This window comes from Trichechus manatus, unplaced genomic scaffold (genome assembly GCF_000243295.1).
Source record: "Trichechus manatus latirostris isolate Lorelei unplaced genomic scaffold, TriManLat1.0 scaffold00047, whole genome shotgun sequence".
Taxonomy (NCBI): domain Eukaryota; kingdom Metazoa; phylum Chordata; class Mammalia; order Sirenia; family Trichechidae; genus Trichechus; species Trichechus manatus.
The window spans coordinates 15,161,581-15,180,208 of NW_004443983.1; the positions used below are offsets into that span (position 1 = coordinate 15,161,581).

At 39.7% G+C, this 18,628-nt stretch overlaps 1 protein-coding gene across 1 annotated transcript in view; it reads left to right on the forward strand.

The window, feature by feature from the left end:
• The window catches only part of EFNA5 (ephrin A5), a 314,223-nt gene that overhangs the window by 280,833 nt on the left and 14,762 nt on the right, over nt 1–18,628 (forward strand). The window lies entirely within an intron of this gene.

Consider the following 18,628-nt stretch of genomic DNA (forward strand, 5'->3'; position numbering starts at 1 on the left):
GAGAAACTGAGTAATGAAGAAAGACAAAAAGGGAAAAAGAGGGAAAAGAAAACAAAACAAATTTAAAAAAACAAAACAAAACAAGAAAAGCCCTCAAAAAACAGAAAAAAAAAAAACCAACGAAGAAAGAAGTGCCCTCAGGGATCCCTCTGCATGTGTGTGCAAACCGAGGGGTAGGTTCCAAGCCATGCAGCACTGCCTGGCCAGAATGGGCCCCCAACTCCAGAAAAGGAAAAGCAAACAAAGAAACAATTCAAAACAAACAAACGAACAAAAGCGCCGGGATCCAACCAGCGCAGTAGCCCAGACTGGGAAGTAGCTGCACACTCAAACAGAGCTCCATAGCCCCTGAGGAAGAAACAAAGATGGCGCATGGAGCCAGGTATTTGAGCGAAAGGAAGGGGAGATGGTGAGAGGTAAGGAAGAAATCAAAAGAAGCAGAAAAAGAGCAACACCAGCAGCCAGCAAATGGCACTCAGAGAGCCGGCCCTTTCCGGCGGGTGGAATCCAAGCAACCGGTGGTTCCCGGACAAGAGATTGTAGCCGCAGGAAGCAGAGGAGTCCGAGTGGGGGAGAAGAAGGGTGGGGGGTGGGAAAGCGTATATTGCAAATTACCGGTTGTTTTGTTTCCCGCTGGAAGCTCCATGAAGCTGCTTTCTCGTACCCCGTTTGCCGGTCTCCAATAGGAGTTCAAGATGGTGGACCCGCGCTGCATTAGCTGATAGGGGACCTCTGCATGAATCTCTCCTCACTGTCCGGTCTCTGTCAGTTTTCTCACTCCATTTGGTGCTTGGCTCAGTTCTTTATCTCTTCATTTGATGTTTTAGGGTTTCAGGATTGTTGTATTCTCTGTTCGGCTTAGTTTTTCGGACCTTTGCTGTGGAGGGACGGCATGGTGCTTTTGCCTAGAGAGCCATTTTGCCAGAAGAAGGTTGATTTTTTTAACTGAAGGTATTAGAATGGATAGGAACCAGGGCAGTTCTGGGGATCTATAACCTAGAAATAAATAGTCTTTTCAAGACACAGCCATTCAGTTTTCTCAGCTTCAATGATTATCACTCCACTCAGGATTCAAGTTTCTGGAGTAGGAATTTGATTGACATATATGCCATCCTTTGGCAAGAATGAGGAGCCCTGGTGGCACAGTGGTTAAAGCACTCAATTCTAACTGAAAGGTTGGCGATTCAAACCCACCAGCCACTTCTGGGGAGAAAGATGGGGCAGTCTGCTTCCATAAAGATTTACAGCCTTGTAAACCCTGTGGGACAGTTCTACTCTGTCCTTATAGGGTCCCTATGAGTCAGAATCGACTAGATGCCAATGCATTTAGTTGGGTTTTAGCAAGAATAAAGAGTGCCTTGCTTCACGTTTCCACTGAGACTTGTGTAGTATAAGGAAAGGAGTTATTTAAAGTTTTTGGTATAATTTGATTGTTTTTAACTTAAAGAGGATAGATAGTGATGCTGAATAGACAAAACAACCGCTGACCAAAACAAGGATGTATTTCATTGATAAATAGTAGTGTAGAGTATGTAGAATTGCTCAAAATGGAGAAAATCTATGTAGTAAATCCTGTAAGTGCGACAGGGACAGGGCAGAGCATCAGTTTAACATTTTTATTTCTAGTTTGTTGTGCGGTAATGTATTCTTTGTCTTGTACTTTTTCAGGCTTTCCTGTAGTCCAGCAAATTAAAGAATATGGTTCATATTTTGTCAGTTATGATTCCTCTCACATTTAATGGTGTTTTTTTTTTCCCTTTTAATGGAGATAATATGAAAAAGCAAAAATCTCCAAGACAAATAATGGAAATCATACCATTTGCTAAGTTGCAACTTTATATCTTTGGCACCAACAGAATATAAGAAATGCAGTCAACTGAATTTAGTTCCGTGACTGCCATTGCCCAGTTCTGGTCAAATCTAGGATCAGACATAGAACTGAGTCTGTTTCTTGAGGGACCTGGCATCCATGAGACTAGATTATATCGTATATAAGATCCCGTTCAGCTTTGAAATATAGTAAGTGTATACTTCTCAAGTCACATAAAATGTAAAATCCATTTTAATATCATTCATCATCTAGCCCTTTATATCTAGTCTAATTTTGCTGATTCTCCCATTATCAGGCCTTTTGAATTTCCCTTCGATTTCTCTCTCTGACCTTCATCAATACCTTCCAATGGTTGCAATAATTTTCTGTCAAGCTCCCAGTCTCGTCTTCGTCCAGCCTATTTCGAATACAGATTAGCCTTCTTAACCCCACTTCCTTCATCTTACCTCCTTTCTTTAAGAAACAATAATGGGTTTGACCTAACTCAGCAGCTTGACATTTAAGCCTTTCCGCTTTCTGGCCCTACCTTATTTAACCAAGAAAATTTCTCCTTGCTACCCATATTGAACCCCTCCTTTATGATTTTGTTCATGCAGTCTCTGCTATTAAATGTCCTCCATCTAAATCTTCCTCTTTCAAGGCCTAGGTCAACTGTCAACCCACTGTGTCTTTCCTCACCCTAAATTCCTTAAGTCTTCTGTTACCTCTATCTTTTCTTTAATTAGTTTTTTTTTTGTGTGTGTGTGTGTGTGTGTGTGTCTTGCCTGGAACACTTTTCATTCAGTACACCAATACAAAAACAGTTTTCTTTAGTGTCTGACTCAAAACCCATATTTTCTATGAACTCAAGCTAATGATTTTCTTTTTTACTTACTCTGAATCCTAATAATATTTACTGTAGATTCTATGGTCTTTCTCTCCTATCTTTTTTTTTTCCCCTTTCTTTCCCCTTTTTAAATTACCCGAAATACCATTAGAATCATTGCAATTTAGGGCTGGACAGGAATTTAAGTCTAGTCCAAACCCATTTTACAGATGAGGAAGCTGAAGAACTCGGAGCTTATGTGATTTGCCAAACAGGATTCAATGAATCTCTAAAAGGTTGAAGAATAAAACTTTTAAACACACAATCTCAATCTCATGTTTGTTCAGCTTCTTGTCATTCATGTGTGTCAGGTATGTACATCTTTCTATCCACTGATTGCAGTCTCTTTAAAGGCATCTACTTCTGTATCATCACTGCCTAATTTCTTTAATCAATTATTCATTAAACAAATGGCTATTGAGCAACCTATATATACCAGATATTTTATGGCACTCAACTTTGCTGTAGGAAATAATGAGTAAAATTATTACTTGAATTGTGATTGTAAGGAAATTTAAATGAAGTTTAGTAGAAGAGTGGTACGATAATAATGTCTGTAGAGTTTGAGAACTTCTTTTTCATTACTTTTATTCACCAACATTCTCCTACCTGAAGATGGGATAATAACTGGTCTTCAAAACTCCCCACTTCCAGATAAGACATGAGCAAAAGCCTACTGTTGTTGTCGTTAGGTGCCATCGATTCTGACTCATAGTGACCCCGTGTACAACAGAACAAAACACTGCCCGGTCCTGCGCCATCCTCACAATAGTTGCTATGTTTGAGCCCATTGTTGCAGCCACTGTGTCAGTCCACCTCATTGAGGATCTTCCTCTTTTTCACTGACCCTGTACTTTAACCAAGCATGATATCCTCCTCCAGGGACTGATCCCTCCTGATAACATGTCCAAAGTATATGAGATGTAGTCTCGCCATCTTTGCTTCTAAGGAGCATTCTGGCTGTAGTTCTTCCAAGGCAGATTTGTTCATTCTTCTGGCAGTCGGTGGTATATTCAATACTCTTTGCTAACACCATAATTCAAAGATATCAGTTCTTCTTCAGTCTTCTTTTTTCATTGTCCAGTATAATAAGCCCTGTAAAATAAGATCATATCTTCCCAATAATTACAGTGAAAATCCCAAGGCTGGACTTTTTGGCACATTTGGGGCATGTGTCCATCCCAAAATCAATTGTTATGACTTTGAATGGTCAGGACTGCATCTAGGGTGAGGCTGATTCCATCCAATCAAACTATATGAACAGAGAGAGGAGCATTGGTTTCCAAAAGAAAATCCAAGGGCTGTTAACAGAAAAAGAAGGAAAGAATGTTGGGGAGGTAGAAGCAGTAGTTGTTTTCTGCAGCAATCTTGGTTCTTAACCCTTTTCAGTATTTAAACGTCTTTATACTTGAGAAGGATTTTCCTTTATAGCATAACCAGACTTTCTGTATGGCTGAACCTGTATCTTTGAGTATGGTCTTCTTCCGGAAACCCTGGTGGCATAGTGGTTAAGAGCTATAGCTGGTAACCAAAAGGTCGGCAGTTTGAATCCACCAGGCGCTCTTTGGAAGCTCTATGGGGCAGTTCTGCTCTGTCCTGTAGGGTCACTATGAGTAGGAATCGACTCAACAGCAATGGGTTTGTTTAGTTTTTTTTTAGTCCTCTTTTGAGATGAGCAACAAATATCGGCCAGTTGTCTCTTCCTTCAAAGATTCATGTGTTTGTGAAGAATTATGCCACTTAAATTTCTCTGGTTGTTTATGTGAGAGCAATTTTAAATATTTTTAATAACTTTGACACTTATCTGGTGTCTTCTTTTAAATGCAGATCCAAAACATGAAGACAACACTCTGATCAGATCTGATAAGTAAATAGAGAGGTATGATGCATATTCAATTTGTAGTCCACTGTGGGGTTTTTTCCTGCTATACCTGTACATCGTCTACTATCCTTTTGTACATATGATAGACTTTAGTGTACTCTTTGTTGTTCTTTCTAACTTCATTCCTCTTTAATAGAACATTTTTCTAGTTGGCTTCAAGGACTAGTTACCTTACCCAAATAATTTTACTTATAAAGCTATCATCAAGGCCATCTCACAGTTCTCTGATGGAATATTGAGTAATACCTCAAGAATGGCTAAGGGTCTAGAGGAGAGGAAGCATTCACTGAAATGCCTTCAGAGTTGGTTCTGAACATTAATCTTGTTTTCGCAATGAATCACTAGCCATTTTTACACTCAACAGTGGTATAAAATACAGTCTTTTCATGTGTTCCATAAAAGGCATCATGCCACCTGCATTATTGTACCAGGCATTATCTCCTCTGCACCCTCATGGGTTCTTCAGCTCTCCCACAGGCCCAACGTGGGTGATTGTCCTTGGTGCTCTGAGCTGTCAGATTCTGATTGGTAGGCCCACAGGGTTCCCAAAGCCTTGGTATCTTCAGAAGCTACTCTAGGGTGTAAATATATAGGTGTTCCTAGCATCGGAGCACTGGTAATCCAAAACTGAAAGATGAGGCATCGTCCTTGCCCCTCAAGTTCAGTGTCTAGGGTGAACATGGCATAGGTATTCAGGAAATGTTTTTTGAACTGCATTGTGCCTGGTCCCCACTTCAGATTAGCAAGTATATCCAGACTGCCACAAGGCATCAAATGAACCCGCCCCTTGGAAGCTTTTAATGTCTTTGTGCTCTAGTTTGATTTGGAGTTTAGCACCTTGGACTTGGTACTTTGAGTCAAAGTCGTTTGATGTAACAACCCTATTCCATGCTGAGCCCCCAGCCTCTTTCTCTATATTAAATCCCTTGCTTTTTCCTTTAGAACATACATGACAATTTCACAGTTTCCTATCTTCCTTTCTAAAACATAAGGTCCTGAGGGCAGGGGTGGTGTTACTCTTTTTTCTTTCTGTAAGCACATTGGCATAGTACCTGGCACAAGGAAGGAAAACAGGGTGGGATAAAGGATGGACTGATCTACCTGTATGAGGGTCCAGGGATTCAGGGCTCTCCAGCCAGCATTTGGGCAGGGTTGGAGCCCACCAAAGCTTGACAGTGAGTATTCAGATAGCATTCCTGCATTCAGGAATTTTATTTCTGTGCAGATATAAAGATAATGACAAGGCAGAAGCTGCTAGGTATTTATAAAATTCTGTTCTCTGTTCGAGAGGAAGTTTTCAACTGAAATTGAGTAGAAAGAAAGAATTAATGTTGGCTTTATCTCCTTGAGGAAATCTGAACAGGTCTGTATCATTTTAAACAAGTGTGACATGTGAAAATTAGGATTTTACATAAGATAAATTGCAGAGTGATCTTTACAGAAATGGAATACTTTTCAATAGCCTTGGAGCATTTTTTAAAGTGATTTGATTTCTAAAAATCCAGTTTACATAAACTTTTCAGGGTCAGATTGGTTGTAAGAAGCAAAGGGAATTGAAATTTTTGAAAAGATTGCTGGAGGTAAGTGGGATGATCATTTCTTTAAGAGTGGGTGGAAATTCTTCAGAGAACTGAAATAAAAATGAGGAACCCTCTTAGATGCTAGCCAGGGAGGGTGGGGGGTGGGGGTGGTGGTATGGATGTTTTGTATTGCTTAGGGCAAGTTGTGGTGGTCCTTCTGGCCTTGGCCAAAGTCATACATGTATAGATACAGTGTTACACTGTGTCGAGAATAGGGGCTGCTAGCTACTTATGAGAAATAATAGTTCTATAACTTCATTAGTTTTTTCAAATTAGTATCAAAGACAGCTCCCACTTTTCACCACCGTGCTTTCTGGAAATAGAATCATAAAGTAGAGAGTTGTAAAGTGCCTCCCGTATTCCTTCAGGAGTAATATCTTAATTGAGACTATGTCTCTGACCATATAGTTGAGAAAAAATAAATCATAACTATGACCCGCTCTATGTTAGAGGCAAAGATGCCGTAGCCATATCCTTTTATAGTTATTTAAAATAGTAAAATTAAACTCCTTTCCATAAAAGAGACATAAATGTAATATGCACACTGATTTTACATGTACTCTGAAGAATATGTTCAGCAAATAAAAAGTTCAGCTAAACTATTTCATAAATTTTAGCAGCACTAGCTATAATATAAATTCATTAAATATTTAATTTCTAATAATTTGGTTCTCGCTATTTAAGAGGAGCTTTGGGGATGATTTCTATGCCCTAGTTCTGTCCAAGGTAGTTTGGATGAACACTTTTCTTTTGATAAACATCCCCGGGACAGATCAGGCTGTTAAATATCCTTCCCCTAGTAGGATGAAACTCTGATCAACTAGTAGGCCTCTCAGAAATGCCAAAATCTCAGTTTCTTAAACTTTTAAAATGAGGAGCCTAAACTAGATGGTCTTCAAGGTTCCTGACCTCGAGTTTTATGATTCAGTGATGTAAGCTTGCAGGTTGGTATAAGGATGCAAAGGTGCTTAACGATTAGATATTGATGATGATGAGATTCCTCTCTTAGACTTTATCCAAGTCTGTGTCACCCTTATGCACCCTCAGACTGATCAAGGCTGCTGCTAATGCTCAGCATTACTGCAAATAAAGGCCACCAGGAAAAAACAAAGTCACTTCTTGGACTTGATACTTGGTTGGTATTTTCTTACCATCTGCCTATTAACTTTCTGAAAGGTACTTTAAAATCATTTTGTTTTATATAGATGTAGTTTAGAGCATCTTAATTGAATGTGAAAAAAAGAAACACTCTTGAAAAATAAGCCACTTACACATATTTATAGCAGCCTTAAGGACCTACTTATATTACACGAAACTCACCTACTTAGATATTGGATTTTTTATTTTACTTTTATTTCCAAACTTGTGATTTTTCTGGGCATTTCTAGTAGATGAGTGAGCAGCCCAGCATTGTGATGACTTTGACTTTCATTCATTTATTCTTTTCCTTTTTCCTTCTTTCACTGAACAAATACTTATTGAATAGATACTGCTGGCCAGGTAGTATTTTAGACTCTGTGAACAGAGAAAAAAAATAGTTGAAGACCCTGCTTTAATGGAACCTACACTACTGAGAAGGGGGAAGGCAGGTAAGCAAATACATAAATATGAAGTATGTCAGGTAACTGGTAAGTGCTATGGTGGAAGAATAAGGGGTTCAGGTGGCAGAATGGTTAAGTGCTTGGCTGCTAACCAAAAGATCAGAGATTCGAACCCACCAGGGCTCCATGGGTGAAAAGACCTGGCAGTAGGCTCCCGTAAGATTACAGCCTAGGAAACCCTATGGGGCAGTTCTACTCTGTCACATAGGGTCACTATGACCCGGAATCTACTCGATGGCACACAACAACAATAACATAAAAAAAATAAAGCAGAATACAGGATAGAGAATATGAAGTTGGAGGAATTGCTATTTTATATAGGGTAGTCAGGGAAGGCATTTCTTAGTTAAAATATGAGTAGGAAACTAAAATAGATGAAGAAGCAAGCCATGCGTCTATTTGGCAAAAGAGTGCTCCAGGCAAAAGGAACAGAAAAACACAAAGACGCTGGGGGGTAAGGGGGCTCATGGCTGGAGCACCCCAGGAACTGCAAGTAGGCCAGTGTGGCTGGAGCAGGGTGGCCAAGGGGAAAGCTCTGTAAATGAGTAGGAGAGGCAATGATCTGGGGGTCGGGGGTGGTGGTGGTGGGTCTGGAAGACCTTGAGGCCATGGAGAGGATTGGGGATTTCATTCTGAGTAAGATGGGAGACAGTGGAGGATTTTCATCTGAGAAGTAACATGATCTGGTTTAGATTCTACCAGGATCACTCTGGTCTATTGCCCATCTTCCACAGTGAAGCGGAGTCATTTGTTTCTCTGGCTGAATGAGGTCCTCTAGATTCAGTCCATTAAGAGGCAGAATTTTTTGAGAAATAGATGGTACAGAAATATGTTTCACTGCTACTAAGTGTGATGTTTCTTGATCAAATTTCTACATTGCAGGAGAAAAATAAAGAGAAAGGTACGGTTGGTGCACCTTATCAATGAACCCATATCCTTATTGAATTTAGGGTAAAAATTGGTGAATTGGTACACTTCCTCCTGCACCCTCAAGCATCAATAAAAGCCTTTGACTGTTTGTCAGGTGGCTTTGGGTTCTGCTAGCCCCTCCGGTAGACTGCATCATATTAGTTAGGTTTTGGATAAAAGGAATTCCACTTTGCATGTTACTTTTAGTTCTTGTTTCACAACATTGTCAGCTATTTCACCTCTTGTCCTTGCCAGAGCTATGGCACCACAGAGGTGGAAGCAAGGCAAGAGCTTCCCCAATCTCAAGGGATGCCCTGAAGTCAGAGACAGTGAGGTGAGGCTGGGAAGTCTCATTTCACAGGGGATTATGTGCTAAGGATGCTGCTAATTTTCCCAAATTTCCTTTCTTTTTTCTGAACATTGGGTTACTGTGTTTTGTTTCATATTTCCTCCTACAGTGGTGCCTGTGGGTAGTTAGGAGTACATTAGTTACAGTAATATAGTATTAAAAGGTTTTTTCTTGACATGGACCTGATTAGGAAATACGTATAGGGCTTGTCTCTGCAGGCAAAATCTCCACTTGGTTTTCCTACTGAAACCTATATAGCAAATGCTTAAGATTATACAGTCAAGTTCTACCAAGTTTTAACTCCCCAGGCTTTCTTTTTTTGGAAGGACTTTTATGAGCCTCTGGAAAGGTATATAACAAATATTTTAAGTGGGCAATCATGATGAAAAGTATGATTTGTACTGTAAATTGAGGTTGTATAGTTTTGGCATCTGAAAGACTTGGATTTGAATATTTGTTCTGCCATCCATATTCTAGCTACGCATGACATTGGCTAATTATTTATCCTCTCTAAGTCTCAGTTTCCTCATCTCTAAAATGAGTATAATAATACCTGCCTTATGACACTGTTCTGAGAATTGAATTAATACATCTGACCCAGTGCCTGGTGTATAGAAATAATAGATAAATGGTAGCTATTACCGTAATATTATTATTATGCATCCTGAGATGAAGGTCCCTTCCCACAAGCTCCACACTAATTAAGAAATAATTTTATGTTTCTAATTTGTATTTGGTCGTGTTAAATAGAGAAAAAGAAACATAGAGACATAATTTTCTAGAGTAATCGGTGCCAAAAGAGTCCTAAAATAAAAATATAGGTCTTGTTATTAATTCCTTAAAACAGTCATTTGTAACCATTTTGCGACAGATTTACTGACTACAACATTCATTTAGAAATGCTAAACTAATGAGAACTAGCCATTAGTTGTGATAATGATCTGTCATTTCAAGGAGCTAAAGCTTGAACCATGTGTACTTATTTGGCTTCATTTCAAAATAATAAATTATTTCAAACCCATTTCATTTCTTGAAAATGTCCTTAGGATTTAGGCCATGCTGTGGATTATATGAGTAGTATTCCTGTAATCCATCATCCAAACTAAACTATATGATTCAGGGCTATTTTAAGATGGAGAAACTTCAAACATTTTTCAGAAATTGCATAAGGGGTTGCAGGGTTTCTGAAGCCTTTAATTTACCTTTTTATGCCTTTGCCTGATTGTTGTTCCATATTAAGGTTTATTTTCCTTTTAAAATAGCGCTGCACAAAGAGAATATACTGTTAAATACTACTGCAAGGGAATGTTTACAGATGCAAATGACTTCTATTTAAGGAGCTCCTGATTAAAATTTCAAAGAATGTGGCACTAGAAAGTATATGAATAACCTGTGAAAAAATATCACAATAGACCAAATATGGGATATTTATAATCTAGCATTACAGCTGTAAGGGTATGTGTGAATATGTGTGTTCAGGATGCCCACAAAGGACCTCAAATTCAGACTGGTTAGTCTAATTCTAGTTTTCTTTAATTTAGATTAATTTTTATTATTTAATTTAGATGAATATTTTATTATTGGGAAAGACTAATGTGGAATGAACTAGAAGACCAGTAAACTAGAAGGAACTAGTGCTGTATTTGCCTGTAACGGGTGAACAAGACGGTTTCTACAATCCCATCTTTCTGGTAAAGACAGGGGACATCTAAGTTCTTCATGGGGTCATTCCAATTTCTCCTAGATGCTTTGAGGCTCAAAATACATTTCATCATTTCATTTATTTATTGCTTACAGCACACTGCTAATAAAGTCAGAATAAAGCTATAATCACTGGCACATGTAATTTTTTTTTTCAATCTCCTCATACCCAGAGAAGACCTACTCTTTGTCTTCTTATTTTAAAGACTAATCTATGGGCTCATTAGAGTAATCAGTACAAGTTGCACGTCTCATGTTGGTGGAAATTGCATCTTTAACTCTTTGGGGTTAGTAACCAGTCCTGTCCCCTACCGTGTGGATGGGTTCTGGAGAATGGCCTGGCTCAGGCCCTGGCTGTACAGGAGAACTAATGAACATGTCATGCGCGTCTCAAGTTTTCAGTCTCTGGCACAGCTGTGGCACTTTCCCCCCCTGCTGAGAGGCACAGCACACTGGCCATTTGTTGGCAAGTTCATATTTCACACTGCAGGGAATTGAAATGATTGAACAGACAGAAGAAGAGTTTTATTTGCAGTAGCCTACGTATCCCCAGACTCTGATTTGGCATAAAACATCTGCTTCATGATCTGCTTCAAGGCCAGTTCCTTTCCTCCAACAAAGGTTACGACTTAAGGCAAGCTGTGCTTCTACTGGCAGGAGGAAATTTGCCCGAAGACTTGATTTAGTCAGAATCTAAGCATCCTGCCACAGAATTTCTTTTTTCAATTATCTCCGAAGAGGCAGCCAGACTTTAAATGTATCAGTATAATAAATGTAATGAAATAAGGCAGACACTCCTTTCTCCCTGTTGCTGTCAACGGGAGGTGAGTATACAGTTGTGCATCGACACCGGAAGCTGTGAAACTCAGCTAGCTGTCTGCCAAAACACGTATCTTGGCAATAGCACATTTTCGGTATGGCCTTTGGATGTGTTTCAGCCTATCGGCATGATAAATAAGCACATGGGTTGGTTTTACCTGCAGTGTATACATCTTTCAGATTATAAACGCAAATGGGCGTGATGCTGAATGTAATTATTACTATTTTTCATAGTGAGGAAGTATCATGCTGCCTTTGTTTTGTGATATGGTCCTAATTACTAATTATATTTACCCGCATGATTTTGTTGTGCATGGTCATATTTTTTGTTCAAGACAGCCCTCACTAGCCTTACAGACATATATACAAAATTAAATCCTGGCATTTTATTATACTAGAGCAATTACATGCCATCCTCATAATGAGAAACATGACATCTTCATCGCTCTACTCTTTATTTTCATGTTGTTTTAATGCGGACATTTACCAGAATTGAATACAGACTTCCTATTACACACACGCATACACATGCACACACACCCACCCCCTAATTGAGTATCTGCATATCTCCAAGGAGTCCTGTGGGTGAAACCATGTATTCATCTTCTTTAGTTCTTAGGCCACTTTGGTTTAAGAGTAAGAACTGTTGCTTTTATGAAGTGCCTTTTTCTATAAAGTCAAAACCTCACAGCAGTGCACAGAAAGCCGATGGTATAAAGGAGCTAAGTAGAGTCTTTAATAGAGAGAGCTGGGTTGTAAGTGTTTTTGTTCCTACAGAGCAGATAGATTTGGCTCCATCTGTTCCATATTCATAACAAAGGAGCTCACTTACAGGAGGGCCAACTTCCCTGGAGCCGCCTGGTAATGATCTTTTCACCAGAATGAAAGCATCTCAGCCTAGTCACTTGTCCCCATGAAAAGCAAGGAGCAGGATTGCCCTTCAGAACCCCTATTTCCTCGCATCTCAGGTTGACATAAATTCTCCCAGCATAAAAAAGTTACCAATTTCTCATCTCCTTGTAGCATGGTGCTAGTTGGGAAGTTCAGAATGCATGACTTTTACCTTCCCTTCCCTCAACCACAAAAGATTTGTAATTAGATAGTGTTGGGGGGAAGTTTGCCCTCAAACTACCTAAGGGTATCACAGGGGAGGGGCTGTTCTTCAAACTTTTGTTTCTGTTCAGACTACTTAATCTTTTTAAAACTGGGGTTAATGAATAGAAATATGAATTACACCAAATGAGGAAAAACCCCTGTTGAGTTTTGTGATTAGAAAACTTCAAAGCCAATTACATCTGAAACCTCTTAGATTAAAAAAGATAAGTTGACCCAAGAGTATGGGCTTTTCTTCCACTAAGCAGAGGAAAAATAGAAAGAGCTTTTCCCCAAAATGCCAAGGTACATAGTACATCTTCCTTTTTATATGACTTGTAGAGTCAGCATAGATGTATAAATGATTCCTTAAAACTTCAATAGCACATTAGTGTTTAGTATCATAGCTAATAGATAGACTGTTTGTATTTACATGCTAACTTCATAATAAATTTCTTAAGAAATAGGAACATATTTTGAAGTATGGTTATCCTTTTCTCCATTCTGCAGACTTCTCAACTCTAGAAGGTCCCAAAAAATACACATCTGATTTATTTAATATACTTCATGTTAAAGTTATAATGGTATTTTATCAACGTTTCATTATCTATCTTGATACCATCAGTGTGTTATCTGCTGTTTAAACTAGGGTTTCCGGCAAATCAAATAGTAAACACATCTCTTAAAAAGTTTGCAGCAGCAGTAAAAGTGGGTGAAGTTTTCATCTAGCCATCTATGAAATTGTTCTGTGTGTTAGCAAGAGGAAATACAAGTTATATTCACAAAGAGTAAAAAACAACAGATTAATCTGCAAAGATGTCAGGTTCTAGAACACCTTGGTACCTTGGGTTATTTTTGGTAATATATGGACCTGAATATTTCTGGCTCATTCAGTTTCTAGTTAATTCATTTTAAAATATTTTGGAGTACCTGTTTTCTGCTAAGCTCAACGTTAGGTTTTAAAGTGTATTTAAAAATGCTTCCTGCTCTGCAGCTTTTAGCTTATTTGGGAAATATATGGTAAACCAGGAGACAATCAAATAAATCCGTAACTGCCAGTTATAGTAGGACCTGTAAAAGGAGCTGGATGCAGTGACAGAGAAATATGGAGAGTAGCGAGGAGACACCTCTCGTTTGGATGAGCATGGGGGGCCTCTCGGAGGAGGCAGCAGATGAGCCTGGGCCTGGAAGATAGGAAGTTTGTCAGTATGAATCGTTGGTGCACGTATGAGTGGTTTCTGTCCATAGAAAACATTACTTAGAGGTTTACTTTGGATTTAGAGCTTGATATTTGACTTACTAAAGTTACAAGTTAAAAACTCGTCGCCGTCAAATTGATTCTGACTCATAGCAACCCTATAGGACAGAGTAGACCTGCCCCATAGGGTTTCCAAGGAGTGGCTGGTGGATTCGAACTGCCAGCCTTTTGGTTAGCAGCTGAACTCTTAACCACTGCCCCACCAAATTAGAAGAAACTAATTCTTCCTTAAAATTTCAAATTTAGCCTATTCAAATTAGCTTATACATCTTATTATTCTATAAGAGTAGTAAATGTAAGTACTTCATTCCCTTTACAAACTTGATTAATTAAACTCTTTTAACCATTTTAAGCTGAACTTGAAGATTTAATATATTCTCTTTCCTTTTTAAGTACTTCAGTTGTCTGACTAAAAATTCTTCCCAAGTGCTTAAGTAATTCTTATAATAAATTAAACTTAAAAGTATGGTGACCCTTTAGTTCTCTTAAATATTCTATGCAAAACACTGTGTGCAAACCTAAGACTTCACATACACACAAGTCTAAATCAGTTGTTCCTGTATGTATTTTATATTGGAATTATATGTCTGACCTGTTACTCTGATTGGCCATAGTTTACCTACACTTTAAAAGTATTCACATTTACACGTTTTCTTAACACAAAAATACTGTGGTTCTTTCACTTTGATTCTCTTAAAAACGTCTATACTTAATTTATAAATTCTGCTGTGGGTAAGGAGCCCTGGTGGCACAGGGGTTAAGAGCTCTGATATGCCTCAACATAATTTGGGGGGCGGGTTAGCTTCTCTTGTATTTTTTTGAGGTACATTAACTTGCTGAAGCTTCTTAATGCCTAGAGAATTTCAGCTTGGATTACTCAATCTTTACTTGTGATGCTGACTGCCCCAGAGCCGCTTTTTGTATTATTACTTAAGGAAGCCCTTGGCCACCTAGATTCTAGCATTACCTTGCCTTCATTCTACTGTTCACTCAGAGGGGCCTTCAACTCCCACCCAGGCTGGTCATTTGATTAGATTCTGCATATCTTTGCTTCTAAAGATGCCCATGTGTCTTTCATTTACTTATCTCTTAAGACCACACACTCTTAAGATACTAAAATCATACCTGATTGATTTTTGTTTGTCTCTCTTGGACTTAGGCTGACTATTAGGTCACAGTTTCTCAGATCACTCCACAGGAGCCAGTATAGAGACACACGTTCCAGGGAAAGGGAATTTTTTTCCCTCCTGTGGAATTTGTCACTACTCCTCTCTCCATTTTTGTTTTTGGTTCTAGTCCTGAGTTTTGCTTCAATATTGAACAACAAATCACTTTACAGCTTTACATGTTTTTACCCCATGCTCATTCCCCAAATCTTTTTGGACACCTATTATGAACAAAGCGGTTGACTCCCCAGAACCCAGGAAACCAGCATGATGACTCTTGTACTCAGAGAACTTGACATGCTAGTAGCAGGGATAAGATGTAACCAAAACTAAAAAAACCAAACCAGTTGTTGTTGAGTCAGTTATGACTGATGACAACCGCATGTGTGTCAGAGTAGAACTGTGCTCCATAGGTTTTGCAGTGGCTGATTTTTTGGAAGTAGATCACCAAGCCTTTCTTCCCAGGCACCTCTGGGTAGACTCAAACCTCCAGCCTTTCAGTTAGCCAATTGCATTAATCATCTGCACTATCTAGGACTCCTAAAATGTAAGACCCAGCTCTAAAACAAAACAGTGGGCAAAGTGCTGTTAAGGAGATAGAGATTAAGGAGATAGAGAAAGAACTCAGAGTAGGGGTTAATGGGGAAAAATGGAGACATATTTCAAGGAGTAGGGAGACAGCCGGGATTTTGAGAGACAAGGCAAGGGCACATGAGGAACGGGAGACAAGGAGGCTCAGGGAAGGCATATTGCTGGGACCAGCTATTAATGTGGGAGGGAGGGAAATAGAGAAAGAATGAAGTACAGGTTAAGGCCAGTTATGGAAGATAATGGCTGCTGGGCATGGGGTGATGCATTGGAGTGCACAGCCAGTAACTGTATTGGAAATGTTCCCACTCGAAGACAACCAGATCAGCCTACAGTTTAGTCCCTATGATTAGCTACGATTTTATTCACTCTGTCAACATAAAACCTTCATCAAGGAAAGCACTTTTGGTGGGAGACAAAATGTGCCGCCATGATACCTGACTCCCTCCTTGATAGAATGTTAGCCTTCTAAAGAGGGAACATTAATTTGTGCAAGCCTCTAGGTTTCCATTCGATGCCTGTAGCCCAAATGAATGGATATTCCTCCCTGAATACTTACCTTACCACCAGAAACGACAGATGTGGGAGAAAACAGATCAAATAATTGACTGAGAGAAATAATTGATTTGCATAAATAGCCATTTACCCAAATGTAAGGCAAAAGAATTGAAGAGTGGATTAGGAACCATTTACAATATCTATGGACTGGTATGGGCATGGGCAGAGTCTGCATCCATCTCTGCGCTGGCTTTATTTAGTGCCATTGCTGTAGGGCGGTCAGGCTATGCAACCGCAAAGGCAGTCTCAATTCCCAGCCTGGTTGCTTCTCTGTGGGGTTTGTATCCACGTCTTTGGTCTGTTGTCATTCCTCTAATAAAATAGTATGCTCCCACTCTTACAGTGGATTTTAAGAAGAACCCACAGAATTTTAGCATGGTATTTAGAAGACGCAGGGTCTTCCAGTGCTCTCTCCAATTTTCTAAACACTCCCCCAGCCTCAGTACACAACCTCACAAAAACACCCACTCTCCCCCATCCCCCCCACAGCAATATACACACACTCCCTCACAACAAATTTCCACACACTAACCAGTCAAACTATGGTAGAATCCAGGTTTTCTAATTCAGGCTAGAAATAAAGGGTCACACATTTACCCTAGTTTTCCTTATGTCTCATAAATAACTTTTTATCATGACTCTCCATAAACTGATCCCTTCCCCTGCCTATAAGTTTGTACTCAGAACTAGAGACATAAGAATTCCCCAGCTGGGGGCTTTGCTTATGGAGCAATAAGCACAGAGCTGATAATGCCAATCTGTAGAGTAGTAAGACAATATTCTAGAGCTGTAGGGAGCCGTCACTTGAGTTTCAAAGTTCGCTATAAAAGGTGACAGCCCTCTAAAATACATCATACCTTAAATTTTTTAAGAGGGGAGGGCTCATGGGGAAACTGAGGCCTAGGCAGGTTAAGCAGCTGGCTCAAAGCCACAAAATAAGTCAGAATGGGTTCACCAGAAAGTTCAGGGCATCATTATACACGCACTCAAACCACTAAATCACTACCCTTCCTAGTATCCTCGCCAAGGATGATCAGGATGAAAGTGGTTATGGAAGGTTCAAATAAATATTACTAATTTTTTTCTAGGAGTTCTTTGAATTGCATTAACTTGATGATTTATTAGTAGTTTACTGTCATGCTACATTAGTGCTATATGATAATGACATTGTTTCTGTTAAGACTGTACAAATGAGTAAGGGGATTTGTGGCTTTCATTGCTTACTAGTTAACAGTCACCCTGATAGCATATCACAGAGAGAGGCACAAGCAGCTCATAGAGAAGGAATAGTATCAGTGTTTCCTCCCATGAGATTCTAAGAATTCTGCCTTTGTCAGCTTAGGGTTCCGCTGTGTTTTTGTTGTTAACTTTATTATGTGGCTTCTAGATGAAGAATTGTTCTGCTTCTCTGTTTTCTTTGGGCCGATCACACTTATCTGGTGGTGGTGGTGGTGTTAGCTGCCAAGGAGTAAGCCCCCGATTCATGGTGACCCCATGCACAACAGAATGAAATGCCACCTCGTCCTGCACAATCCCCATGATCAGTTGGGGATTGGTCTGTTGTGATCCATGGGGTTTGTATTGGCTGATTTTTGGAAGAAGATTGCCAGACATTTCTTTGTAGTCTGTCTTAGTTTGGAAGCTCTGCTGAAACCTGTTCAGCATCATAGCAACGTGCAAACCTCCACTGACAGGCCAGTGGTGGCTGCACATGAGGTGCATTGGCCAGGAATTGAACCCAGGTCTCCAGATGGAAGGCAAGAATTTTTCCAGTGAAACACCATTATCCCTCACCTATCAAAAACCAAACCAGTTGCCCTCAAGTCTGTTGAAGCTCATGTGCGTCAGAGTAGAACTGTGTTCCATAGGGTTTTCAGTGGCTGATTTTTCAGAAGTAGACCACCAGACCTTTTTTCCGAGCCTCTGAGTAGACACGAACTGTCAACCTTTCAGTTAGTAGCCAAACGCGTTAACCATTTGCACCACCTGGTCAAAACCAAACCAAACCCATTGCGGTGGAGTCTTTTCCAACTCATAGCAACACTTTAAGGGCAGAGTAGAACTGCCCCATAGGGTTTCCAAGGCTATAAATCTTTATAGAAGCAGACTGCCACATCTTTCTCCCACAGAGCAGCTGGTGGGTTCGAACCCCCGACCTTTCAGTTAGCAGCCAACCACTGGTCCACCAGGGCTGCACTGTGCAGCAGACTAACTACACCAAAATCACCACAAACAAGGAAGAAAGAACAATTGGCGTGGGACAGACACTTAAATAGTATGGCCTCAGGTAAGCCCTCATCTCAAAACACTAGTTTTTATGAGCCCTGGTGGTGCCAGTGATTAAGAGCTACAGCTGCTAACCAAAAGGTCAGCAGTTTGAATCCACCAGCCGCTCCTTGGAAACCCTATGGGGCAGTTCTGCTCTGTCC